Source organism: Phasianus colchicus, chromosome 4 (assembly GCF_987193195.1).
Source record: "Phasianus colchicus chromosome 4, bPhaCol1.hap1.1, whole genome shotgun sequence".
Classification (NCBI taxonomy): domain Eukaryota; kingdom Metazoa; phylum Chordata; class Aves; order Galliformes; family Phasianidae; genus Phasianus; species Phasianus colchicus.
This window is the reverse complement of record NC_143439.1, coordinates 735,955-763,840: the sequence shown is the minus strand read 5'-3', so window position 1 is coordinate 763,840 and position 27,886 is coordinate 735,955.

Sequence of the window (27,886 nt, the reverse complement as noted above, 5' to 3'; positions counted from 1 at the left end):
CTTGGCTGCAAGTGTCCCATTTGGCATTGTCATGGAGGCTTTTTGGGGAGAAAGCGTGTGGCAGTTGTAAGAGAAGGGGTATTTCTGGGAGCAAATCTCCTCTTTTTGGAAGAGAAGGTGAAATTTCCAAGGGAAAAGTGGCATTTCTGGGAGGAAATGACATAGCTGGGGGAGAAAAGTGGGAACCGGTGGGAAAGAAGATCTTGTACTGGAGAGCAACGGTGGTCTTTTTGGTGTGCCAAGTGGTCTCTTGGGGAGACAACGTGGTAAATAGGGGAGACAATGTCCTCTGGAGGAGTGTCAAGTAGTATTTGGGAGAGCAAACGTCAGGTATTTCTCGGAAACCGGCTGTTTCTGGGAGATAGTAGCAGACTTGGTTGGAAAATGACAGGTGTTTGTGAGAAAGCTGGTATTTTGGGAAAAAAAGGCCGTTTTTTAAAGAATAAGCTGGCATTTCTGGGAGAATATGTCCCATCTTTGGGAGAAAACGGGTGTATGTGGGAGAAAATGTCGTGTATTTGGGAGAAAGCTGGTGTATGTGGGAGAAAAGGCCATTGTGATGGGAGTCAGTGTGATCTTGAGGAGTGGAAAGCAGTATTCTTGAGATGAAACGTGAGGTATTTCTAAGAGTCCTGGTATTTCTGGGAGAAAATGTCTTGTTTTGGAGAGCCAAAGTCCCATTTTGGGGGCAGAAGCTGGTATTTCTGTGACACTGCCATCTTGATGGGGGTAAGTGTGATCTTGAGGAGTGTAAAGCAGCATTTTGGTTAGAAAATGGGAGCTCTTCCTAAGAGCAATGCTATTTCTGGGAGAAAAGGAGCTCTACTGGGCATAAAAATGGTGTATCTGTGATAAAATGCCACATTTCTGAAAGAAACTGTCCTCTTGCGGAGTGTAATGCTGTATGTTCCGGAGGAAATGGGAAATATTCAGCATAGTCCTGGTATTTCTGGGAGAAGAGGTCTGATGTGGGGGGGGGAAGGTGATGTATCTGTGAGAGAGCTGGTGTTTCTGGGAGAAAATGCCAGGTATTGGTGAGGAAACAGATGCTAGAGAGGGAAAAGGCCATCCCTTTGGGAGAGAAGTGGTATTTCTGGGAGAAAATGCCCCAAATCGGGGAGTAAGTGTCATCCTGAGGCGTGTCATGGAGTAGATTTGGGAGGAAATGGAGGTGTTTCACAGAGTAGCGGCACTTCTGGGAGAAAATGTCCTCAGTGGGAAAGACAATGTCCTCTTGAGGGAAGAAAACGGGTCTTTCTTACAGCAAATGTCATCCAATTGGGAGAAAATCTCCTCTCTTGGGGAGAAAAGTGGTCTTTCTGAGAGAAGGTGTCCTCTTCTTGGCTGCAAGTGTCCCATTTGGCATTGTCATGGAGGCTTTTTGGGGAGAAAGCGTGTGGCAGTTGTAAGAGAAGGGGTATTTCTGGGAGCAAATCTCCTCTTTTTGGAAGAGAAGGTGAAATTTCCAAGGGAAAAGTGGCATTTCTGGGAGGAAATGACATAGCTGGGGGAGAAAAGTGGGAACCGGTGGGAAAGAAGATCTTGTACTGGAGAGCAACGGTGGTCTTTTTGGTGTGCCAAGTGGTCTCTTGGGGAGACAACGTGGTAAATAGGGGAGACAATGTCCTCTGGAGGAGTGTCAAGTAGTATTTGGGAGAGCAAACGTCAGGTATTTCTCGGAAACCGGCTGTTTCTGGGAGATAGTAGCAGACTTGGTTGGAAAATGACAGGTGTTTGTGAGAAAGCTGGTATTTTGGGAAAAAAAGGCCGTTTTTTAAAGAATAAGCTGGCATTTCTGGGAGAATATGTCCCATCTTTGGGAGAAAACGGGTGTATGTGGGAGAAAATGTCGTGTATTTGGGAGAAAGCTGGTGTATGTGGGAGAAAAGGCCATTGTGATGGGAGTCAGTGTGATCTTGAGGAGTGGAAAGCAGTATTCTTGAGATGAAACGTGAGGTATTTCTAAGAGTCCTGGTATTTCTGGGAGAAAATGTCTTGTTTTGGAGAGCCAAAGTCCCATTTTGGGGGCAGAAGCTGGTATTTCTGTGACACTGCCATCTTGATGGGGGTAAGTGTGATCTTGAGGAGTGTAAAGCAGCATTTTGGTTAGAAAATGGGAGCTCTTCCTAAGAGCAGTGCTATTTCTGGGAGAAAAGGAGCTCTACTGGGCATAAAAATGGTGTATCTGTGATAAAATGCCACATTTCTGAAAGAAACTGTCCTCTTGCGGAGTGTAATGCTGTATGTTCCGGAGGAAATGGGAAATATTCAGCAGAGTCCTGGTATTTCTGGGAGAAGAGGTCTGATGTGGGGGGGGGAAGGTGATGTATCTGTGAGAGAGCTGGTGTTTCTGGGAGAAAATGCCAGGTATTGGTGAGGAAACAGATGCTAGAGAGGGAAAAGGCCATCCCTTTGGGAGAGAAGTGGTATTTCTGGGAGAAAATGCCCCAAATCGGGGAGTAAGTGTCATCCTGAGGCGTGTCATGGAGTAGATTTGGGAGGAAATGGAGGTGTTTCACAGAGTAGCGGCACTTCTGGGAGAAAATGTCCTCAGTGGGAAAGACAATGTCCTCTTGAGGGAAGAAAACGGGTCTTTCTTACAGCAAATGTCATCCAATTGGGAGAAAATCTCCTCTCTTGGGGAGAAAAGTGGTCTTTCTGAGAGAAGGTGTCCTCTTCTTGGCTGCAAGTGTCCCATTTGGCATTGTCATGGAGGCTTTTTGGGGAGAAAGCGTGTGGCAGTTGTAAGAGAAGGGGTATTTCTGGGAGCAAATCTCCTCTTTTTGGAAGAGAAGGTGAAATTTCCAAGGGAAAAGTGGCATTTCTGGGAGGAAATGACATAGCTGGGGGAGAAAATTGGGAACCGGTGGGAAAGAAGATCTTGTACTGGAGAGCAACGGTGGTCTTTTTGGTGTGCCAAGTGGTCTCTTGGGGAGACAACGTGGTAAATAGGGGAGACAATGTCCTCTGGAGGAGTGTCAAGTAGTATTTGGGAGAGCAAACGTCAGGTATTTCTCGGAAACCGGCTGTTTCTGGGAGATAGTAGCAGACTTGGTTGGAAAATGACAGGTGTTTGTGAGAAAGCTGGTATTTTGGGGAAAAAAGGCCGTTTTTTAAAGAATAAGCTGGCATTTCTGGGAGAATATGTCCCATCTTTGGGAGAAAACGGGTGTATGTGGGAGAAAATGTCGTGTATTTGGGAGAAAGCTGGTGTATGTGGGAGAAAAGGCCATTGTGATGGGAGTCAGTGTGATCTTGAGGAGTGGAAAGCAGTATTCTTGAGATGAAACGTGAGGTATTTCTAAGAGTCCTGGTATTTCTGGGAGAAAATGTCTTGTTTTGGAGAGCCAAAGTCCCATTTTGGGGGCAGAAGCTGGTATTTCTGTGACACTGCCATCTTGATGGGGGTAAGTGTGATCTTGAGGAGTGTAAAGCAGCATTTTGGTTAGAAAATGGGAGCTCTTCCTAAGAGCAGTGCTATTTCTGGGAGAAAAGGAGCTCTACTGGGCATAAAAATGGTGTATCTGTGATAAAATGCCACATTTCTGAAAGAAACTGTCCTCTTGCGGAGTGTAATGCTGTATGTTCCGGAGGAAATGGGAAATATTCAGCAGAGTCCTGGTATTTCTGGGAGAAGAGGTCTGATGTGGGGGGGGGAAGGTGATGTATCTGTGAGAGAGCTGGTGTTTCTGGGAGAAAATGCCAGGTATTGGTGAGGAAACAGATGCTAGAGAGGGAAAAGGCCATCCCTTTGGGAGAGAAGTGGTATTTCTGGGAGAAAATGCCCCAAATCGGGGAGTAAGTGTCATCCTGAGGCGTGTCATGGAGTAGATTTGGGAGGAAATGGAGGTGTTTCACAGAGTAGCGGCACTTCTGGGAGAAAATGTCCTCAGTGGGAAAGACAATGTCCTCTTGAGGGAAGAAAACGGGTCTTTCTTACAGCAAATGTCATCCAATTGGGAGAAAATCTCCTCTCTTGGGGAGAAAAGTGGTCTTTCTGAGAGAAGGTGTCCTCTTCTTGGCTGCAAGTGTCCCATTTGGCATTGTCATGGAGGCTTTTTGGGGAGAAAGCGTGTGGCAGTTGTAAGAGAAGGGGTATTTCTGGGAGCAAATCTCCTCTTTTTGGAAGAGAAGGTGAAATTTCCAAGGGAAAAGTGGCATTTCTGGGAGGAAATGACATAGCTGGGGGAGAAAATTGGGAACCGGTGGGAAAGAAGATCTTGTACTGGAGAGCAACGGTGGTCTTTTTGGTGTGCCAAGTGGTCTCTTGGGGAGACAACGTGGTAAATAGGGGAGACAATGTCCTCTGGAGGAGTGTCAAGTAGTATTTGGGAGAGCAAACGTCAGGTATTTCTCGGAAACCGGCTGTTTCTGGGAGATAGTAGCAGACTTGGTTGGAAAATGACAGGTGTTTGTGAGAAAGCTGGTATTTTGGGAAAAAAAGGCCGTTTTTTAAAGAATAAGCTGGCATTTCTGGGAGAATATGTCCCATCTTTGGGAGAAAACGGGTGTATGTGGGAGAAAATGTCGTGTATTTGGGAGAAAGCTGGTGTATGTGGGAGAAAAGGCCATTGTGATGGGAGTCAGTGTGATCTTGAGGAGTGGAAAGCAGTATTCTTGAGATGAAACGTGAGGTATTTCTAAGAGTCCTGGTATTTCTGGGAGAAAATGTCTTGTTTTGGAGAGCCAAAGTCCCATTTTGGGGGCAGAAGCTGGTATTTCTGTGACACTGCCATCTTGATGGGGGTAAGTGTGATCTTGAGGAGTGTAAAGCAGCATTTTGGTTAGAAAATGGGAGCTCTTCCTAAGAGCAGTGCTATTTCTGGGAGAAAAGGAGCTCTACTGGGCATAAAAATGGTGTATCTGTGATAAAATGCCACATTTCTGAAAGAAACTGTCCTCTTGCGGAGTGTAATGCTGTATGTTCCGGAGGAAATGGGAAATATTCAGCAGAGTCCTGGTATTTCTGGGAGAAGAGGTCTGATGTGGGGGGGGGAAGGTGATGTATCTGTGAGAGAGCTGGTGTTTCTGGGAGAAAATGCCAGGTATTGGTGAGGAAACAGATGCTAGAGAGGGAAAAGGCCATCCCTTTGGGAGAGAAGTGGTATTTCTGGGAGAAAATGCCCCAAATCGGGGAGTAAGTGTCATCCTGAGGCGTGTCATGGAGTAGATTTGGGAGGAAATGGAGGTGTTTCACAGAGTAGCGGCACTTCTGGGAGAAAATGTCCTCAGTGGGAAAGACAATGTCCTCTTGAGGGAAGAAAACGGGTCTTTCTTACAGCAAATGTCATCCAATTGGGAGAAAATCTCCTCTCTTGGGGAGAAAAGTGGTCTTTCTGAGAGAAGGTGTCCTCTTCTTGGCTGCAAGTGTCCCATTTGGCATTGTCATGGAGGCTTTTTGGGGAGAAAGCGTGTGGCAGTTGTAAGAGAAGGGGTATTTCTGGGAGCAAATCTCCTCTTTTTGGAAGAGAAGGTGAAATTTCCAAGGGAAAAGTGGCATTTCTGGGAGGAAATGACATAGCTGGGGGAGAAAAGTGGGAACCGGTGGGAAAGAAGATCTTGTACTGGAGAGCAACGGTGGTCTTTTTGGTGTGCCAAGTGGTCTCTTGGGGAGACAACGTGGTAAATAGGGGAGACAATGTCCTCTGGAGGAGTGTCAAGTAGTATTTGGGAGAGCAAACGTCAGGTATTTCTCGGAAACCGGCTGTTTCTGGGAGATAGTAGCAGACTTGGTTGGAAAATGACAGGTGTTTGTGAGAAAGCTGGTATTTTGGGGAAAAAAGGCCGTTTTTTAAAGAATAAGCTGGCATTTCTGGGAGAATATGTCCCATCTTTGGGAGAAAACGGGTGTATGTGGGAGAAAATGTCGTGTATTTGGGAGAAAGCTGGTGTATGTGGGAGAAAAGGCCATTGTGATGGGAGTCAGTGTGATCTTGAGGAGTGGAAAGCAGTATTCTTGAGATGAAACGTGAGGTATTTCTAAGAGTCCTGGTATTTCTGGGAGAAAATGTCTTGTTTTGGAGAGCCAAAGTCCCATTTTGGGGGCAGAAGCTGGTATTTCTGTGACACTGCCATCTTGATGGGGGTAAGTGTGATCTTGAGGAGTGTAAAGCAGCATTTTGGTTAGAAAATGGGAGCTCTTCCTAAGAGCAGTGCTATTTCTGGGAGAAAAGGAGCTCTACTGGGCATAAAAACGGTGTATCTGTGATAAAATGCCACATTTCTGAAAGAAACTGTCCTCTTGCGGAGTGTAATGCTGTATGTTCCGGAGGAAATGGGAAATATTCAGCAGAGTCCTGGTATTTCTGGGAGAAGAGGTCTGATGTGGGGGGGAAGGTGATGTATCTGTGAGAGAGCTGGTGTTTCTGGGAGAAAATGCCAGGTATTGGTGAGGAAACAGATGCTAGAGAGGGAAAAGGCCATCCCTTTGGGAGAGAAGTGGTATTTCTGGGAGAAAATGCCCCAAATCGGGGAGTAAGTGTCATCCTGAGGCGTGTCATGGAGTAGATTTGGGAGGAAATGGAGGTGTTTCACAGAGTAGCGGCACTTCTGGGAGAAAATGTCCTCAGTGGGAAAGACAATGTCCTCTTGAGGGAAGAAAACGGGTCTTTCTTACAGCAAATGTCATCCAATTGGGAGAAAATCTCCTCTCTTGGGGAGAAAAGTGGTCTTTCTGAGAGAAGGTGTCCTCTTCTTGGCTGCAAGTGTCCCATTTGGCATTGTCATGGAGGCTTTTTGGGGAGAAAGCGTGTGGCAGTTGTAAGAGAAGGGGTATTTCTGGGAGCAAATCTCCTCTTTTTGGAAGAGAAGGTGAAATTTCCAAGGGAAAAGTGGCATTTCTGGGAGGAAATGACATAGCTGGGGGAGAAAAGTGGGAACCGGTGGGAAAGAAGATCTTGTACTGGAGAGCAACGGTGGTCTTTTTGGTGTGCCAAGTGGTCTCTTGGGGAGACAACGTGGTAAATAGGGGAGACAATGTCCTCTGGAGGAGTGTCAAGTAGTATTTGGGAGAGCAAACGTCAGGTATTTCTCGGAAACCGGCTGTTTCTGGGAGATAGTAGCAGACTTGGTTGGAAAATGACAGGTGTTTGTGAGAAAGCTGGTATTTTGGGAAAAAAAGGCCGTTTTTTAAAGAATAAGCTGGCATTTCTGGGAGAATATGTCCCATCTTTGGGAGAAAACGGGTGTATGTGGGAGAAAATGTCGTGTATTTGGGAGAAAGCTGGTGTATGTGGGAGAAAAGGCCATTGTGATGGGAGTCAGTGTGATCTTGAGGAGTGGAAAGCAGTATTCTTGAGATGAAACGTGAGGTATTTCTAAGAGTCCTGGTATTTCTGGGAGAAAATGTCTTGTTTTGGAGAGCCAAAGTCCCATTTTGGGGGCAGAAGCTGGTATTTCTGTGACACTGCCATCTTGATGGGGGTAAGTGTGATCTTGAGGAGTGTAAAGCAGCATTTTGGTTAGAAAATGGGAGCTCTTCCTAAGAGCAGTGCTATTTCTGGGAGAAAAGGAGCTCTACTGGGCATAAAAATGGTGTATCTGTGATAAAATGCCACGTTTCTGAAAGAAACTGTCCTCTTGCGGAGTGTAATGCTGTATGTTCCGGAGGAAATGGGAAATATTCAGCAGAGTCCTGGTATTTCTGGGAGAAGAGGTCTGATGTGGGGGGGGGAAGGTGATGTATCTGTGAGAGAGCTGGTGTTTCTGGGAGAAAATGCCAGGTATTGGTGAGGAAACAGATGCTAGAGAGGGAAAAGGCCATCCCTTTGGGAGAGAAGTGGTATTTCTGGGAGAAAATGCCCCAAATCGGGGAGTAAGTGTCATCCTGAGGCGTGTCATGGAGTAGATTTGGGAGGAAATGGAGGTGTTTCACAGAGTAGCGGCACTTCTGGGAGAAAATGTCCTCAGTGGGAAAGACAATGTCCTCTTGAGGGAAGAAAACGGGTCTTTCTTACAGCAAATGTCATCCAATTGGGAGAAAATCTCCTCTCTTGGGGAGAAAAGTGGTCTTTCTGAGAGAAGGTGTCCTCTTCTTGGCTGCAAGTGTCCCATTTGGCATTGTCATGGAGGCTTTTTGGGGAGAAAGCGTGTGGCAGTTGTAAGAGAAGGGGTATTTCTGGGAGCAAATCTCCTCTTTTTGGAAGAGAAGGTGAAATTTCCAAGGGAAAAGTGGCATTTCTGGGAGGAAATGACATAGCTGGGGGAGAAAATTGGGAACCGGTGGGAAAGAAGATCTTGTACTGGAGAGCAACGGTGGTCTTTTTGGTGTGCCAAGTGGTCTCTTGGGGAGACAACGTGGTAAATAGGGGAGACAATGTCCTCTGGAGGAGTGTCAAGTAGTATTTGGGAGAGCAAACGTCAGGTATTTCTCGGAAACCGGCTGTTTCTGGGAGATAGTAGCAGACTTGGTTGGAAAATGACAGGTGTTTGTGAGAAAGCTGGTATTTTGGGAAAAAAAGGCCGTTTTTTAAAGAATAAGCTGGCATTTCTGGGAGAATATGTCCCATCTTTGGGAGAAAACGGGTGTATGTGGGAGAAAATGTCGTGTATTTGGGAGAAAGCTGGTGTATGTGGGAGAAAAGGCCATTGTGATGGGAGTCAGTGTGATCTTGAGGAGTGGAAAGCAGTATTCTTGAGATGAAACGTGAGGTATTTCTAAGAGTCCTGGTATTTCTGGGAGAAAATGTCTTGTTTTGGAGAGCCAAAGTCCCATTTTGGGGGCAGAAGCTGGTATTTCTGTGACACTGCCATCTTGATGGGGGTAAGTGTGATCTTGAGGAGTGTAAAGCAGCATTTTGGTTAGAAAATGGGAGCTCTTCCTAAGAGCAGTGCTATTTCTGGGAGAAAAGGAGCTCTACTGGGCATAAAAACGGTGTATCTGTGATAAAATGCCACATTTCTGAAAGAAACTGTCCTCTTGCGGAGTGTAATGCTGTATGTTCCGGAGGAAATGGGAAATATTCAGCAGAGTCCTGGTATTTCTGGGAGAAGAGGTCTGATGTGGGGGGGGGGAAGGTGATGTATCTGTGAGAAAGCTGGTGTTTCTGGGAGAAAATGCCAGGTATTGGTGAGGAAACAGATGCTAGAGAGGGAAAAGGCCATCCCTTTGGGAGAGAAGTGGTATTTCTGGGAGAAAATGCCCCAAATCGGGGAGTAAGTGTCATCCTGAGGCGTGTCATGGAGTAGATTTGGGAGGAAATGGAGGTGTTTCACAGAGTAGCGGCACTTCTGGGAGAAAATGTCCTCAGTGGGAAAGACAATGTCCTCTTGAGGGAAGAAAACAGGTCTTTCTTACAGCAAATGTCATCCAATTGGGAGAAAATCTCCTCTCTTGGGGAGAAAAGTGGTCTTTCTGAGAGAAGGTGTCCTCTTCTTGGCTGCAAGTGTCCCATTTGGCATTGTCATGGAGGCTTTTTGGGGAGAAAGCGTGTGGCAGTTGTAAGAGAAGGGGTATTTCTGGGAGCAAATCTCCTCTTTTTGGAAGAGAAGGTGAAATTTCCAAGGGAAAAGTGGCATTTCTGGGAGGAAATGACATAGCTGGGGGAGAAAAGTGGGAACCGGTGGGAAAGAAGATCTTGTACTGGAGAGCAACGGTGGTCTTTTTGGTGTGCCAAGTGGTCTCTTGGGGAGACAACGTGGTAAATAGGGGAGACAATGTCCTCTGGAGGAGTGTCAAGTAGTATTTGGGAGAGCAAACGTCAGGTATTTCTCGGAAACCGGCTGTTTCTGGGAGATAGTAGCAGACTTGGTTGGAAAATGACAGGTGTTTGTGAGAAAGCTGGTATTTTGGGAAAAAAAGGCCGTTTTTTAAAGAATAAGCTGGCATTTCTGGGAGAATATGTCCCATCTTTGGGAGAAAACGGGTGTATGTGGGAGAAAATGTCGTGTATTTGGGAGAAAGCTGGTGTATGTGGGAGAAAAGGCCATTGTGATGGGAGTCAGTGTGATCTTGAGGAGTGGAAAGCAGTATTCTTGAGATGAAACGTGAGGTATTTCTAAGAGTCCTGGTATTTCTGGGAGAAAATGTCTTGTTTTGGAGAGCCAAAGTCCCATTTTGGGGGCAGAAGCTGGTATTTCTGTGACACTGCCATCTTGATGGGGGTAAGTGTGATCTTGAGGAGTGTAAAGCAGCATTTTGGTTAGAAAATGGGAGCTCTTCCTAAGAGCAGTGCTATTTCTGGGAGAAAAGGAGCTCTACTGGGCATAAAAACGGTGTATCTGTGATAAAATGCCACATTTCTGAAAGAAACTGTCCTCTTGCGGAGTGTAATGCTGTATGTTCCGGAGGAAATGGGAAATATTCAGCAGAGTCCTGGTATTTCTGGGAGAAGAGGTCTGATGTGGGGGGGAAGGTGATGTATCTGTGAGAGAGCTGGTGTTTCTGGGAGAAAATGCCAGGTATTGGTGAGGAAACAGATGCTAGAGAGGGAAAAGGCCATCCCTTTGGGAGAGAAGTGGTATTTCTGGGAGAAAATGCCCCAAATCGGGGAGTAAGTGTCATCCTGAGGCGTGTCATGGAGTAGATTTGGGAGGAAATGGAGGTGTTTCACAGAGTAGCGGCACTTCTGGGAGAAAATGTCCTCAGTGGGAAAGACAATGTCCTCTTGAGGGAAGAAAACGGGTCTTTCTTACAGCAAATGTCATCCAATTGGGAGAAAATCTCCTCTCTTGGGGAGAAAAGTGGTCTTTCTGAGAGAAGGTGTCCTCTTCTTGGCTGCAAGTGTCCCATTTGGCATTGTCATGGAGGCTTTTTGGGGAGAAAGCGTGTGGCAGTTGTAAGAGAAGGGGTATTTCTGGGAGCAAATCTCCTCTTTTTGGAAGAGAAGGTGAAATTTCCAAGGGAAAAGTGGCATTTCTGGGAGGAAATGACATAGCTGGGGGAGAAAAGTGGGAACCGGTGGGAAAGAAGATCTTGTACTGGAGAGCAACGGTGGTCTTTTTGGTGTGCCAAGTGGTCTCTTGGGGAGACAACGTGGTAAACAGGGGAGACAATGTCCTCTGGAGGAGTGTCAAGTAGTATTTGGGAGAGCAAACGTCAGGTATTTCTCGGAAACCGGCTGTTTCTGGGAGATAGTAGCAGACTTGGTTGGAAAATGACAGGTGTTTGTGAGAAAGCTGGTATTTTGGGAAAAAAAGGCCGTTTTTTAAAGAATAAGCTGGCATTTCTGGGAGAATATGTCCCATCTTTGGGAGAAAACGGGTGTATGTGGGAGAAAATGTCGTGTATTTGGGAGAAAGCTGGTGTATGTGGGAGAAAAGGCCATTGTGATGGGAGTCAGTGTGATCTTGAGGAGTGGAAAGCAGTATTCTTGAGATGAAACGTGAGGTATTTCTAAGAGTCCTGGTATTTCTGGGAGAAAATGTCTTGTTTTGGAGAGCCAAAGTCCCATTTTGGGGGCAGAAGCTGGTATTTCTGTGACACTGCCATCTTGATGGGGGTAAGTGTGATCTTGAGGAGTGTAAAGCAGCATTTTGGTTAGAAAATGGGAGCTCTTCCTAAGAGCAGTGCTATTTCTGGGAGAAAAGGAGCTCTACTGGGCATAAAAACGGTGTATCTGTGATAAAATGCCACATTTCTGAAAGAAACTGTCCTCTTGCGGAGTGTAATGCTGTATGTTCCGGAGGAAATGGGAAATATTCAGCAGAGTCCTGGTATTTCTGGGAGAAGAGGTCTGATGTGGGGGGGGGAAGGTGATGTATCTGTGAGAGAGCTGGTGTTTCTGGGAGAAAATGCCAGGTATTGGTGAGGAAACAGATGCTAGAGAGGGAAAAGGCCATCCCTTTGGGAGAGAAGTGGTATTTCTGGGAGAAAATGCCCCAAATCGGGGAGTAAGTGTCATCCTGAGGCGTGTCATGGAGTAGATTTGGGAGGAAATGGAGGTGTTTCACAGAGTAGCGGCACTTCTGGGAGAAAATGTCCTCAGTGGGAAAGACAATGTCCTCTTGAGGGAAGAAAACGGGTCTTTCTTACAGCAAATGTCATCCAATTGGGAGAAAATCTCCTCTCTTGGGGAGAAAAGTGGTCTTTCTGAGAGAAGGTGTCCTCTTCTTGGCTGCAAGTGTCCCATTTGGCATTGTCATGGAGGCTTTTTGGGGAGAAAGCGTGTGGCAGTTGTAAGAGAAGGGGTATTTCTGGGAGCAAATCTCCTCTTTTTGGAAGAGAAGGTGAAATTTCCAAGGGAAAAGTGGCATTTCTGGGAGGAAATGACATAGCTGGGGGAGAAAAGTGGGAACCGGTGGGAAAGAAGATCTTGTACTGGAGAGCAACGGTGGTCTTTTTGGTGTGCCAAGTGGTCTCTTGGGGAGACAACGTGGTAAACAGGGGAGACAATGTCCTCTGGAGGAGTGTCAAGTAGTATTTGGGAGAGCAAACGTCAGGTATTTCTCGGAAACCGGCTGTTTCTGGGAGATAGTAGCAGACTTGGTTGGAAAATGACAGGTGTTTGTGAGAAAGCTGGTATTTTGGGAAAAAAAGGCCGTTTTTTAAAGAATAAGCTGGCATTTCTGGGAGAATATGTCCCATCTTTGGGAGAAAACGGGTGTATGTGGGAGAAAATGTCGTGTATTTGGGAGAAAGCTGGTGTATGTGGGAGAAAAGGCCATTGTGATGGGAGTCAGTGTGATCTTGAGGAGTGGAAAGCAGTATTCTTGAGATGAAACGTGAGGTATTTCTAAGAGTCCTGGTATTTCTGGGAGAAAATGTCTTGTTTTGGAGAGCCAAAGTCCCATTTTGGGGGCAGAAGCTGGTATTTCTGTGACACTGCCATCTTGATGGGGGTAAGTGTGATCTTGAGGAGTGTAAAGCAGCATTTTGGTTAGAAAATGGGAGCTCTTCCTAAGAGCAGTGCTATTTCTGGGAGAAAAGGAGCTCTACTGGGCATAAAAACGGTGTATCTGTGATAAAATGCCACATTTCTGAAAGAAACTGTCCTCTTGCGGAGTGTAATGCTGTATGTTCCGGAGGAAATGGGAAATATTCAGCAGAGTCCTGGTATTTCTGGGAGAAGAGGTCTGATGTGGGGGGGGGAAGGTGATGTATCTGTGAGAAAGCTGGTGTTTCTGGGAGAAAATGCCAGGTATTGGTGAGGAAACAGATGCTAGAGAGGGAAAAGGCCATCCCTTTGGGAGAGAAGTGGTATTTCTGGGAGAAAATGCCCCAAATCGGGGAGTAAGTGTCATCCTGAGGCGTGTCATGGAGTAGATTTGGGAGGAAATGGAGGTGTTTCACAGAGTAGCGGCACTTCTGGGAGAAAATGTCCTCAGTGGGAAAGACAATGTCCTCTTGAGGGAAGAAAACGGGTCTTTCTTACAGCAAATGTCATCCAATTGGGAGAAAATCTCCTCTCTTGGGGAGAAAAGTGGTCTTTCTGAGAGAAGGTGTCCTCTTCTTGGCTGCAAGTGTCCCATTTGGCATTGTCATGGAGGCTTTTTGGGGAGAAAGCGTGTGGCAGTTGTAAGAGAAGGGGTATTTCTGGGAGCAAATCTCCTCTTTTTGGAAGAGAAGGTGAAATTTCCAAGGGAAAAGTGGCATTTCTGGGAGGAAATGACATAGCTGGGGGAGAAAAGTGGGAACCGGTGGGAAAGAAGATCTTGTACTGGAGAGCAACGGTGGTCTTTTTGGTGTGCCAAGTGGTCTCTTGGGGAGACAACGTGGTAAACAGGGGAGACAATGTCCTCTGGAGGAGTGTCAAGTAGTATTTGGGAGAGCAAACGTCAGGTATTTCTCGGAAACCGGCTGTTTCTGGGAGATAGTAGCAGACTTGGTTGGAAAATGACAGGTGTTTGTGAGAAAGCTGGTATTTTGGGAAAAAAAGGCCGTTTTTTAAAGAATAAGCTGGCATTTCTGGGAGAATATGTCCCATCTTTGGGAGAAAACGGGTGTATGTGGGAGAAAATGTCGTGTATTTGGGAGAAAGCTGGTGTATGTGGGAGAAAAGGCCATTGTGATGGGAGTCAGTGTGATCTTGAGGAGTGGAAAGCAGTATTCTTGAGATGAAACGTGAGGTATTTCTAAGAGTCCTGGTATTTCTGGGAGAAAATGTCTTGTTTTGGAGAGCCAAAGTCCCATTTTGGGGGCAGAAGCTGGTATTTCTGTGACACTGCCATCTTGATGGGGGTAAGTGTGATCTTGAGGAGTGTAAAGCAGCATTTTGGTTAGAAAATGGGAGCTCTTCCTAAGAGCAGTGCTATTTCTGGGAGAAAAGGAGCTCTACTGGGCATAAAAATGGTGTATCTGTGATAAAATGCCACGTTTCTGAAAGAAACTGTCCTCTTGCGGAGTGTAATGCTGTATGTTCCGGAGGAAATGGGAAATATTCAGCAGAGTCCTGGTATTTCTGGGAGAAGAGGTCTGATGTGGGGGGGGAAGGTGATGTATCTGTGAGAGAGCTGGTGTTTCTGGGAGAAAATGCCAGGTATTGGTGAGGAAACAGATGCTAGAGAGGGAAAAGGCCATCCCTTTGGGAGAGAAGTGGTATTTCTGGGAGAAAATGCCCCAAATCGGGGAGTAAGTGTCATCCTGAGGCGTGTCATGGAGTAGATTTGGGAGGAAATGGAGGTGTTTCACAGAGTAGCGGCACTTCTGGGAGAAAATGTCCTCAGTGGGAAAGACAATGTCCTCTTGAGGGAAGAAAACAGGTCTTTCTTACAGCAAATGTCATCCAATTGGGAGAAAATCTCCTCTCTTGGGGAGAAAAGTGGTCTTTCTGAGAGAAGGTGTCCTCTTCTTGGCTGCAAGTGTCCCATTTGGCATTGTCATGGAGGCTTTTTGGGGAGAAAGCGTGTGGCAGTTGTAAGAGAAGGGGTATTTCTGGGAGCAAATCTCCTCTTTTTGGAAGAGAAGGTGAAATTTCCAAGGGAAAAGTGGCATTTCTGGGAGGAAATGACATAGCTGGGGGAGAAAAGTGGGAACCGGTGGGAAAGAAGATCTTGTACTGGAGAGCAACGGTGGTCTTTTTGGTGTGCCAAGTGGTCTCTTGGGGAGACAACGTGGTAAACAGGGGAGACAATGTCCTCTGGAGGAGTGTCAAGTAGTATTTGGGAGAGCAAACGTCAGGTATTTCTCGGAAACCGGCTGTTTCTGGGAGATAGTAGCAGACTTGGTTGGAAAATGACAGGTGTTTGTGAGAAAGCTGGTATTTTGGGAAAAAAGGCCGTTTTTTAAAGAATAAGCTGGCATTTCTGGGAGAATATGTCCCATCTTTGGGAGAAAACGGGTGTATGTGGGAGAAAATGTCGTGTATTTGGGAGAAAGCTGGTGTATGTGGGAGAAAAGGCCATTGTGATGGGAGTCAGTGTGATCTTGAGGAGTGGAAAGCAGTATTCTTGAGATGAAACGTGAGGTATTTCTAAGAGTCCTGGTATTTCTGGGAGAAAATGTCTTGTTTTGGAGAGCCAAAGTCCCATTTTGGGGGCAGAAGCTGGTATTTCTGTGACACTGCCATCTTGATGGGGGTAAGTGTGATCTTGAGGAGTGTAAAGCAGCATTTTGGTTAGAAAATGGGAGCTCTTCCTAAGAGCAGTGCTATTTCTGGGAGAAAAGGAGCTCTACTGGGCATAAAAATGGTGTATCTGTGATAAAATGCCACGTTTCTGAAAGAAACTGTCCTCTTGCGGAGTGTAATGCTGTATGTTCCGGAGGAAATGGGAAATATTCAGCAGAGTCCTGGTATTTCTGGGAGAAGAGGTCTGATGTGGGGGGGGGAAGGTGATGTATCTGTGAGAGAGCTGGTGTTTCTGGGAGAAAATGCCAGGTATTGGTGAGGAAACAGATGCTAGAGAGGGAAAAGGCCATCCCTTTGGGAGAGAAGTGGTATTTCTGGGAGAAAATGCCCCAAATCGGGGAGTAAGTGTCATCCTGAGGCGTGTCATGGAGTAGATTTGGGAGGAAATGGAGGTGTTTCACAGAGTAGCGGCACTTCTGGGAGAAAATGTCCTCAGTGGGAAAGACAATGTCCTCTTGAGGGAAGAAAACAGGTCTTTCTTACAGCAAATGTCATCCAATTGGGAGAAAATCTCCTCTCTTGGGGAGAAAAGTGGTCTTTCTGAGAGAAGGTGTCCTCTTCTTGGCTGCAAGTGTCCCATTTGGCATTGTCATGGAGGCTTTTTGGGGAGAAAGCGTGAGGCAGTTGTAAGAGAAGGGGTATTTCTGGGAGCAAATCTCCTCTTTTTGGAAGAGAAGGTGAAATTTCCAAGGGAAAAGTGGCATTTCTGGGAGGAAATGACATAGCTGGGGGAGAAAAGTGGGAACCGGTGGGAAAGAAGATCTTGTACTGGAGAGCAACGGTGGTCTTTTTGGTGTGCCAAGTGGTCTCTTGGGGAGACAACGTGGTAAACAGGGGAGACAATGTCCTCTGGAGGAGTGTCAAGTAGTATTTGGGAGAGCAAACGTCAGGTATTTCTCGGAAACCGGCTGTTTCTGGGAGATAGTAGCAGACTTGGTTGGAAAATGACAGGTGTTTGTGAGAAAGCTGGTATTTTGGGAAAAAAAGGCCGTTTTTTAAAGAATAAGCTGGCATTTCTGGGAGAATATGTCCCATCTTTGGGAGAAAACGGGTGTATGTGGGAGAAAATGTCGTGTATTTGGGAGAAAGCTGGTGTATGTGGGAGAAAAGGCCATTGTGATGGGAGTCAGTGTGATCTTGAGGAGTGGAAAGCAGTATTCTTGAGATGAAACGTGAGGTATTTCTAAGAGTCCTGGTATTTCTGGGAGAAAATGTCTTGTTTTGGAGAGCCAAAGTCCCATTTTGGGGGCAGAAGCTGGTATTTCTGTGACACTGCCATCTTGATGGGGGTAAGTGTGATCTTGAGGAGTGTAAAGCAGCATTTTGGTTAGAAAATGGGAGCTCTTCCTAAGAGCAGTGCTATTTCTGGGAGAAAAGGAGCTCTACTGGGCATAAAAATGGTGTATCTGTGATAAAATGCCACGTTTCTGAAAGAAACTGTCCTCTTGCGGAGTGTAATGCTGTATGTTCCGGAGGAAATGGGAAATATTCAGCAGAGTCCTGGTATTTCTGGGAGAAGAGGTCTGATGTGGGGGGGGGAAGGTGATGTATCTGTGAGAAAGCTGGTGTTTCTGGGAGAAAATGCCAGGTATTGGTGAGGAAACAGATGCTAGAGAGGGAAAAGGCCATCCCTTTGGGAGAGAAGTGGTATTTCTGGGAGAAAATGCCCCAAATCGGGGAGTAAGTGTCATCCTGAGGCGTGTCATGGAGTAGATTTGGGAGGAAATGGAGGTGTTTCACAGAGTAGCGGCACTTCTGGGAGAAAATGTCCTCAGTGGGAAAGACAATGTCCTCTTGAGGGAAGAAAACAGGTCTTTCTTACAGCAAATGTCATCCAATTGGGAGAAAATCTCCTCTCTTGGGGAGAAAAGTGGTCTTTCTGAGAGAAGGTGTCCTCTTCTTGGCTGCAAGTGTCCCATTTGGCATTGTCATGGAGGCTTTTTGGGGAGAAAGCGTGAGGCAGTTGTAAGAGAAGGGGTATTTCTGGGAGCAAATCTCCTCTTTTTGGAAGAGAAGGTGAAATTTCCAAGGGAAAAGTGGCATTTCTGGGAGGAAATGACATAGCTGGGGGAGAAAAGTGGGAACCGGTGGGAAAGAAGATCTTGTACTGGAGAGCAACGGTGGTCTTTTTGGTGTGCCAAGTGGTCTCTTGGGGAGACAACGTGGTAAACAGGGGAGACAATGTCCTCTGGAGGAGTGTCAAGTAGTATTTGGGAGAGCAAACGTCAGGTATTTCTCGGAAACCGGCTGTTTCTGGGAGATAGTAGCAGACTTGGTTGGAAAATGACAGGTGTTTGTGAGAAAGCTGGTATTTTGGGAAAAAAAGGCCGTTTTTTAAAGAATAAGCTGGCATTTCTGGGAGAATATGTCCCATCTTTGGGAGAAAACGGGTGTATGTGGGAGAAAATGTCGTGTATTTGGGAGAAAGCTGGTGTATGTGGGAGAAAAGGCCATTGTGATGGGAGTCAGTGTGATCTTGAGGAGTGGAAAGCAGTATTCTTGAGATGAAACGTGAGGTATTTCTAAGAGTCCTGGTATTTCTGGGAGAAAATGTCTTGTTTTGGAGAGCCAAAGTCCCATTTTGGGGGCAGAAGCTGGTATTTCTGTGACACTGCCATCTTGATGGGGGTAAGTGTGATCTTGAGGAGTGTAAAGCAGCATTTTGGTTAGAAAATGGGAGCTCTTCCTAAGAGCAGTGCTATTTCTGGGAGAAAAGGAGCTCTACTGGGCATAAAAATGGTGTATCTGTGATAAAATGCCACATTTCTGAAAGAAACTGTCCTCTTGCGGAGTGTAATGCTGTATGTTCCGGAGGAAATGGGAAATATTCAGCAGAGTCCTGGTATTTCTGGGAGAAGAGGTCTGATGTGGGGGGGGGAAGGTGATGTATCTGTGAGAGAGCTGGTGTTTCTGGGAGAAAATGCCAGGTATTGGTGAGGAAACAGATGCTAGAGAGGGAAAAGGCCATCCCTTTGGGAGAGAAGTGGTATTTCTGGGAGAAAATGCCCCAAATCGGGGAGTAAGTGTCATCCTGAGGCGTGTCATGGAGTAGATTTGGGAGGAAATGGAGGTGTTTCACAGAGTAGCGGCACTTCTGGGAGAAAATGTCCTCAGTGGGAAAGACAATGTCCTCTTGAGGGAAGAAAACGGGTCTTTCTTACAGCAAATGTCATCCAATTGGGAGAAAATCTCCTCTCTTGGGGAGAAAAGTGGTCTTTCTGAGAGAAGGTGTCCTCTTCTTGGCTGCAAGTGTCCCATTTGGCATTGTCATGGAGGCTTTTTGGGGAGAAAGCGTGTGGCAGTTGTAAGAGAAGGGGTATTTCTGGGAGCAAATCTCCTCTTTTTGGAAGAGAAGGTGAAATTTCCAAGGGAAAAGTGGCATTTCTGGGAGGAAATGACATAGCTGGGGGAGAAAAGTGGGAACCGGTGGGAAAGAAGATCTTGTACTGGAGAGCAACGGTGGTCTTTTTGGTGTGCCAAGTGGTCTCTTGGGGAGACAACGTGGTAAATAGGGGAGACAATGTCCTCTGGAGGAGTGTCAAGTAGTATTTGGGAGAGCAAACGTCAGGTATTTCTCGGAAACCGGCTGTTTCTGGGAGATAGTAGCAGACTTGGTTGGAAAATGACAGGTGTTTGTGAGAAAGCTGGTATTTTGGGAAAAAAAGGCCGTTTTTTAAAGAATAAGCTGGCATTTCTGGGAGAATATGTCCCATCTTTGGGAGAAAACGGGTGTATGTGGGAGAAAATGTCGTGTATTTGGGAGAAAGCTGGTGTATGTGGGAGAAAAGGCCATTGTGATGGGAGTCAGTGTGATCTTGAGGAGTGGAAAGCAGTATTCTTGAGATGAAACGTGAGGTATTTCTAAGAGTCCTGGTATTTCTGGGAGAAAATGTCTTGTTTTGGAGAGCCAAAGTCCCATTTTGGGGGCAGAAGCTGGTATTTCTGTGACACTGCCATCTTGATGGGGGTAAGTGTGATCTTGAGGAGTGTAAAGCAGCATTTTGGTTAGAAAATGGGAGCTCTTCCTAAGATCAGTGCTATTTCTGGGAGAAAAGGAGCTCTACTGGGCATAAAAACGGTGTATCTGTGATAAAATGCCACATTTCTGAAAGAAACTGTCCTCTTGCGGAGTGTAATGCTGTATGTTCCGGAGGAAATGGGAAATATTCAGCAGAGTCCTGGTATTTCTGGGAGAAGAGGTCTGATGTGGGGGGGAAGGTGATGTATCTGTGAGAGAGCTGGTGTTTCTGGGAGAAAATGCCAGGTATTGGTGAGGAAACAGATGCTAGAGAGGGAAAAGGCCATCCCTTTGGGAGAGAAGTGGTATTTCTGGGAGAAAATGCCCCAAATCGGGGAGTAAGTGTCATCCTGAGGCGTGTCATGGAGTAGATTTGGGAGGAAATGGAGGTGTTTCACAGAGTAGCGGCACTTCTGGGAGAAAATGTCCTCAGTGGGAAAGACAATGTCCTCTTGAGGGAAGAAAACGGGTCTTTCTTACAGCAAATGTCATCCAATTGGGAGAAAATCTCCTCTCTTGGGGAGAAAAGTGGTCTTTCTGAGAGAAGGTGTCCTCTTCTTGGCTGCAAGTGTCCCATTTGGCATTGTCATGGAGGCTTTTTGGGGAGAAAGCGTGTGGCAGTTGTAAGAGAAGGGGTATTTCTGGGAGCAAATCTCCTCTTTTTGGAAGAGAAGGTGAAATTTCCAAGGGAAAAGTGGCATTTCTGGGAGGAAATGACATAGCTGGGGGAGAAAAGTGGGAACCGGTGGGAAAGAAGATCTTGTACTGGAGAGCAACGGTGGTCTTTTTGGTGTGCCAAGTGGTCTCTTGGGGAGACAACGTGGTAAATAGGGGAGACAATGTCCTCTGGAGGAGTGTCAAGTAGTATTTGGGAGAGCAAACGTCAGGTATTTCTCGGAAACCGGCTGTTTCTGGGAGATAGTAGCAGACTTGGTTGGAAAATGACAGGTGTTTGTGAGAAAGCTGGTATTTTGGGGAAAAAAGGCCGTTTTTTAAAGAATAAGCTGGCATTTCTGGGAGAATATGTCCCATCTTTGGGAGAAAACGGGTGTATGTGGGAGAAAATGTCGTGTATTTGGGAGAAAGCTGGTGTATGTGGGAGAAAAGGCCATTGTGATGGGAGTCAGTGTGATCTTGAGGAGTGGAAAGCAGTATTCTTGAGATGAAACGTGAGGTATTTCTAAGAGTCCTGGTATTTCTGGGAGAAAATGTCTTGTTTTGGAGAGCCAAAGTCCCATTTTGGGGGCAGAAGCTGGTATTTCTGTGACACTGCCATCTTGATGGGGGTAAGTGTGATCTTGAGGAGTGTAAAGCAGCATTTTGGTTAGAAAATGGGAGCTCTTCCTAAGAGCAGTGCTATTTCTGGGAGAAAAGGAGCTCTACTGGGCATAAAAACGGTGTATCTGTGATAAAATGCCACATTTCTGAAAGAAACTGTCCTCTTGCGGAGTGTAATGCTGTATGTTCCGGAGGAAATGGGAAATATTCAGCAGAGTCCTGGTATTTCTGGGAGAAGAGGTCTGATGTGGGGGGGGGAAGGTGATGTATCTGTGAGAGAGCTGGTGTTTCTGGGAGAAAATGCCAGGTATTGGTGAGGAAACAGATGCTAGAGAGGGAAAAGGCCATCCCTTTGGGAGAGAAGTGGTATTTCTGGGAGAAAATGCCCCAAATCGGGGAGTAAGTGTCATCCTGAGGCGTGTCATGGAGTAGATTTGGGAGGAAATGGAGGTGTTTCACAGAGTAGCGGCACTTCTGGGAGAAAATGTCCTCAGTGGGAAAGACAATGTCCTCTTGAGGGAAGAAAACGGGTCTTTCTTACAGCAAATGTCATCCAATTGGGAGAAAATCTCCTCTCTTGGGGAGAAAAGTGGTCTTTCTGAGAGAAGGTGTCCTCTTCTTGGCTGCAAGTGTCCCATTTGGCATTGTCATGGAGGCTTTTTGGGGAGAAAGCGTGTGGCAGTTGTAAGAGAAGGGGTATTTCTGGGAGCAAATCTCCTCTTTTTGGAAGAGAAGGTGAAATTTCCAAGGGAAAAGTGGCATTTCTGGGAGGAAATGACATAGCTGGGGGAGAAAAGTGGGAACCGGTGGGAAAGAAGATCTTGTACTGGAGAGCAACGGTGGTCTTTTTGGTGTGCCAAGTGGCCTCTTGGGGAGACAACGTGGTAAATAGGGGAGACAATGTCCTCTGGAGGAGTGTCAAGTAGTATTTGGGAGAGCAAACGTCAGGTATTTCTCGGAAACCGGCTGTTTCTGGGAGATAGTAGCAGACTTGGTTGGAAAATGACAGGTGTTTGTGAGAAAGCTGGTATTTTGGGAAAAAAAGGCCGTTTTTTAAAGAATAAGCTGGCATTTCTGGGAGAATATGTCCCATCTTTGGGAGAAAACGGGTGTATGTGGGAGAAAATGTCGTGTATTTGGGAGAAAGCTGGTGTATGTGGGAGACAAGGCCATTGTGATGGGAGTCAGTGTGATCTTGAGGAGTGGAAAGCAGTATTCTTGAGATGAAACGTGAGGTATTTCTAAGAGTCCTGGTATTTCTGGGAGAAAATGTCTTGTTTTGGAGAGCCAAAGTCCCATTTTGGGGGCAGAAGCTGGTATTTCTGTGACACTGCCATCTTGATGGGGGTAAGTGTGATCTTGAGGAGTGTAAAGCAGCATTTTGGTTAGAAAATGGGAGCTCTTCCTAAGAGCAGTGCTATTTCTGGGAGAAAAGGAGCTCTACTGGGCATAAAAACGGTGTATCTGTGATAAAATGCCACATTTCTGAAAGAAACTGTCCTCTTGCGGAGTGTAATGCTGTATGTTCCGGAGGAAATGGGAAATATTCAGCAGAGTCCTGGTATTTCTGGGAGAAGAGGTCTGATGTGGGGGGGGGAAGGTGATGTATCTGTGAGAGAGCTGGTGTTTCTGGGAGAAAATGCCAGGTATTGGTGAGGAAACAGATGCTAGAGAGGGAAAAGGCCATCCCTTTGGGAGAGAAGTGGTATTTCTGGGAGAAAATGCCCCAAATCGGGGAGTAAGTGTCATCCTGAGGCGTGTCATGGAGTAGATTTGGGAGGAAATGGAGGTGTTTCACAGAGTAGCGGCACTTCTGGGAGAAAATGTCCTCAGTGGGAAAGACAATGTCCTCTTGAGGGAAGAAAACGGGTCTTTCTTACAGCAAATGTCATCCAATTGGGAGAAAATCTCCTCTCTTGGGGAGAAAAGTGGTCTTTCTGAGAGAAGGTGTCCTCTTCTTGGCTGCAAGTGTCCCATTTGGCATTGTCATGGAGGCTTTTTGGGGAGAAAGCGTGTGGCAGTTGTAAGAGAAGGGGTATTTCTGGGAGCAAATCTCCTCTTTTTGGAAGAGAAGGTGAAATTTCCAAGGGAAAAGTGGCATTTCTGGGAGGAAATGACATAGCTGGGGGAGAAAAGTGGGAACCGGTGGGAAAGAAGATCTTGTACTGGAGAGCAACGGTGGTCTTTTTGGTGTGCCAAGTGGTCTCTTGGGGAGACAACGTGGTAAATAGGGGAGACAATGTCCTCTGGAGGAGTGTCAAGTAGTATTTGGGAGAGCAAACGTCAGGTATTTCTCGGAAACCGGCTGTTTCTGGGAGATAGTAGCAGACTTGGTTGGAAAATGACAGGTGTTTGTGAGAAAGCTGGTATTTTGGGGAAAAAAGGCCGTTTTTTAAAGAATAAGCTGGCATTTCTGGGAGAATATGTCCCATCTTTGGGAGAAAACGGGTGTATGTGGGAGAAAATGTCGTGTATTTGGGAGAAAGCTGGTGTATGTGGGAGACAAGGCCATTGTGATGGGAGTCAGTGTGATCTTGAGGAGTGGAAAGCAGTATTCTTGAGATGAAACGTGAGGTATTTCTAAGAGTCCTGGTATTTCTGGGAGAAAATGTCTTGTTTTGGAGAGCCAAAGTCCCATTTTGGGGGCAGAAGCTGGTATTTCTGTGACACTGCCATCTTGATGGGGGTAAGTGTGATCTTGAGGAGTGTAAAGCAGCATTTTGGTTAGAAAATGGGAGCTCTTCCTAAGAGCAGTGCTATTTCTGGGAGAAAAGGAGCTCTACTGGGCATAAAAATGGTGTATCTGTGATAAAATGCCACATTTCTGAAAGAAACTGTCCTCTTGCGGAGTGTAATGCTGTATGTTCCGGAGGAAATGGGAAATATTCAGCAGAGTCCTGGTATTTCTGGGAGAAGAGGTCTGATGTGGGGGGGGGAAGGTGATGTATCTGTGAGAGAGCTGGTGTTTCTGGGAGAAAATGCCAGGTATTGGTGAGGAAACAGATGCTAGAGAGGGAAAAGGCCATCCCTTTGGGAGAGAAGTGGTATTTCTGGGAGAAAATGCCCCAAATCGGGGAGTAAGTGTCATCCTGAGGCGTGTCATGGAGTAGATTTGGGAGGAAATGGAGGTGTTTCACAGAGTAGCGGCACTTCTGGGAGAAAATGTCCTCAGTGGGAAAGACAATGTCCTCTTGAGGGAAGAAAACGGGTCTTTCTTACAGCAAATGTCATCCAATTGGGAGAAAATCTCCTCTCCTGGGGAGAAAAGTGGTCTTTCTGAGAGAAGGTGTCCTCTTCTTGGCTGCAAGTGTCCCATTTGGCATTGTCATGGAGGCTTTTTGGGGAGAAAGCGTGTGGCAGTTGTAAGAGAAGGGGTATTTCTGGGAGCAAATCTCCTCTTTTTGGAAGAGAAGGTGAAATTTCCAAGGGAAAAGTGGCATTTCTGGGAGGAAATGACATAGCTGGGGGAGAAAAGTGGGAACCGGTGGGAAAGAAGATCTTGTACTGGAGAGCAACGGTGGTCTTTTTGGTGTGCCAAGTGGCCTCTTGGGGAGACAACGTGGTAAATAGGGGAGACAATGTCCTCTGGAGGAGTGTCAAGTAGTATTTGGGAGAGCAAACGTCAGGTATTTCTCGGAAACCGGCTGTTTCTGGGAGATAGTAGCAGACTTGGTTGGAAAATGACAGGTGTTTGTGAGAAAGCTGGTATTTTGGGAAAAAAAGGCCGTTTTTTAAAGAATAAGCTGGCATTTCTGGGAGAATATGTCCCATCTTTGGGAGAAAACGGGTGTATGTGGGAGAAAATGTCGTGTATTTGGGAGAAAGCTGGTGTATGTGGGAGAAAAGGCCATTGTGATGGGAGTCAGTGTGATCTTGAGGAGTGGAAAGCAGTATTCTTGAGATGAAACGTGAGGTATTTCTAAGAGTCCTGGTATTTCTGGGAGAAAATGTCTTGTTTTGGAGAGCCAAAGTCCCATTTTGGGGGCAGAAGCTGGTATTTCTGTGACACTGCCATCTTGATGGGGGTAAGTGTGATCTTGAGGAGTGTAAAGCAGCATTTTGGTTAGAAAATGGGAGCTCTTCCTAAGAGCAGTGCTATTTCTGGGAGAAAAGGAGCTCTACTGGGCATAAAAATGGTGTATCTGTGATAAAATGCCACATTTCTGAAAGAAACTGTCCTCTTGCGGAGTGTAATGCTGTATGTTCCGGAGGAAATGGGAAATATTCAGCAGAGTCCTGGTATTTCTGGGAGAAGAGGTCTGATGTGGGGGGGGGAAGGTGATGTATCTGTGAGAGAGCTGGTGTTTCTGGGAGAAAATGCCAGGTATTGGTGAGGAAACAGATGCTAGAGAGGGAAAAGGCCATCCCTTTGGGAGAGAAGTGGTATTTCTGGGAGAAAATGCCCCAAATCGGGGAGTAAGTGTCATCCTGAGGCGTGTCATGGAGTAGATTTGGGAGGAAATGGAGGTGTTTCACAGAGTAGCGGCACTTCTGGGAGAAAATGTCCTCAGTGGGAAAGACAATGTCCTCTTGAGGGAAGAAAACGGGTCTTTCTTACAGCAAATGTCATCCAATTGGGAGAAAATCTCCTCTCTTGGGGAGAAAAGTGGTCTTTCTGAGAGAAGGTGTCCTCTTCTTGGCTGCAAGTGTCCCATTTGGCATTGTCATGGAGGCTTTTTGGGGAGAAAGCGTGTGGCAGTTGTAAGAGAAGGGGTATTTCTGGGAGCAAATCTCCTCTTTTTGGAAGAGAAGGTGAAATTTCCAAGGGAAAAGTGGCATTTCTGGGAGGAAATGACATAGCTGGGGGAGAAAAGTGGGAACCGGTGGGAAAGAAGATCTTGTACTGGAGAGCAACGGTGGTCTTTTTGGTGTGCCAAGTGGTCTCTTGGGGAGACAACGTGGTAAATAGGGGAGACAATGTCCTCTGGAGGAGTGTCAAGTAGTATTTGGGAGAGCAAACGTCAGGTATTTCTCGGAAACCGGCTGTTTCTGGGAGATAGTAGCAGACTTGGTTGGAAAATGACAGGTGTTTGTGAGAAAGCTGGTATTTTGGGGAAAAAAGGCCGTTTTTTAAAGAATAAGCTGGCATTTCTGGGAGAATATGTCCCATCTTTGGGAGAAAACGGGTGTATGTGGGAGAAAATGTCGTGTATTTGGGAGAAAGCTGGTGTATGTGGGAGAAAAGGCCATTGTGATGGGAGTCAGTGTGATCTTGAGGAGTGGAAAGCAGTATTCTTGAGATGAAACGTGAGGTATTTCTAAGAGTCCTGGTATTTCTGGGAGAAAATGTCTTGTTTTGGAGAGCCAAAGTCCCATTTTGGGGGCAGAAGCTGGTATTTCTGTGACACTGCCATCTTGATGGGGGTAAGTGTGATCTTGAGGAGTGTAAAGCAGCATTTTGGTTAGAAAATGGGAGCTCTTCCTAAGAGCAGTGCTATTTCTGGGAGAAAAGGAGCTCTACTGGGCATAAAAACGGTGTATCTGTGATAAAATGCCACATTTCTGAAAGAAACTGTCCTCTTGCGGAGTGTAATGCTGTATGTTCCGGAGGAAATGGGAAATATTCAGCAGAGTCCTGGTATTTCTGGGAGAAGAGGTCTGATGTGGGGGGGGGAAGGTGATGTATCTGTGAGAAAGCTGGTGTTTCTGGGAGAAAATGCCAGGTATTGGTGAGGAAACAGATGCTAGAGAGGGAAAAGGCCATCCCTTTGGGAGAGAAGTGGTATTTCTGGGAGAAAATGCCCCAAATCGGGGAGTAAGTGTCATCCTGAGGCGTGTCATGGAGTAGATTTGGGAGGAAATGGAGGTGTTTCACAGAGTAGCGGCACTTCTGGGAGAAGATGTCCTCAGTGTGAAAGACAATGTCCTCTTGAGGGAAGAAAACGGGTCTTTCTTACAGCAAATGTCATCCAATTGGGAGAAAATCTCCTCTCTTGGGGAGAAAAGTGGTCTTTCTGAGAGAAGGTGTCCTCTTCTTGGCTGCAAGTGTCCCATTTGGCATTGTCATGGAGGCTTTTTGGGGAGAAAGCGTGTGGCAGTTGTAAGAGAAGGGGTATTTCTGGGAGCAAATCTCCTCTTTTTGGAAGAGAAGGTGAAATTTCCAAGGGAAAAGTGGCATTTCTGGGAGGAAATGACATAGCTGGGGGAGAAAAGTGGGAACCGGTGGGAAAGAAGATCTTGTACTGGAGAGCAACGGTGGTCTTTTTGGTGTGCCAAGTGGTCTCTTGGGGAGACAACGTGGTAAATAGGGGAGACAATGTCCTCTGGAGGAGTGTCAAGTAGTATTTGGGAGAGCAAACGTCAGGTATTTCTCGGAAACCGGCTGTTTCTGGGAGATAGTAGCAGACTTGGTTGGAAAATGACAGGTGTTTGTGAGAAAGCTGGTATTTTGGGAAAAAAAGGCCGTTTTTTAAAGAATAAGCTGGCATTTCTGGGAGAATATGTCCCATCTTTGGGAGAAAACGGGTGTATGTGGGAGAAAATGTCGTGTATTTGGGAGAAAGCTGGTGTATGTGGGAGAAAAGGCCATTGTGATGGGAGTCAGTGTGATCTTGAGGAGTGGAAAGCAGTATTCTTGAGATGAAACGTGAGGTATTTCTAAGAGTCCTGGTATTTCTGGGAGAAAATGTCTTGTTTTGGAGAGCCAAAGTCCCATTTTGGGGGCAGAAGCTGGTATTTCTGTGACACTGCCATCTTGATGGGGGTAAGTGTGATCTTGAGGAGTGTAAAGCAGCATTTTGGTTAGAAAATGGGAGCTCTTCCTAAGAGCAGTGCTATTTCTGGGAGAAAAGGAGCTCTACTGGGCATAAAAATGGTGTATCTGTGATAAAATGCCACATTTCTGAAAGAAACTGTCCTCTTGCGGAGTGTAATGCTGTATGTTCCGGAGGAAATGGGAAATATTCAGCAGAGTCCTGGTATTTCTGGGAGAAGAGGTCTGATGTGGGGGGGGGAAGGTGATGTATCTGTGAGAAAGCTGGTGTTTCTGGGAGAAAATGCCAGGTATTGGTGAGGAAACAGATGCTAGAGAGGGAAAAGGCCATCCCTTTGGGAGAGAAGTGGTATTTCTGGGAGAAAATGCCCCAAA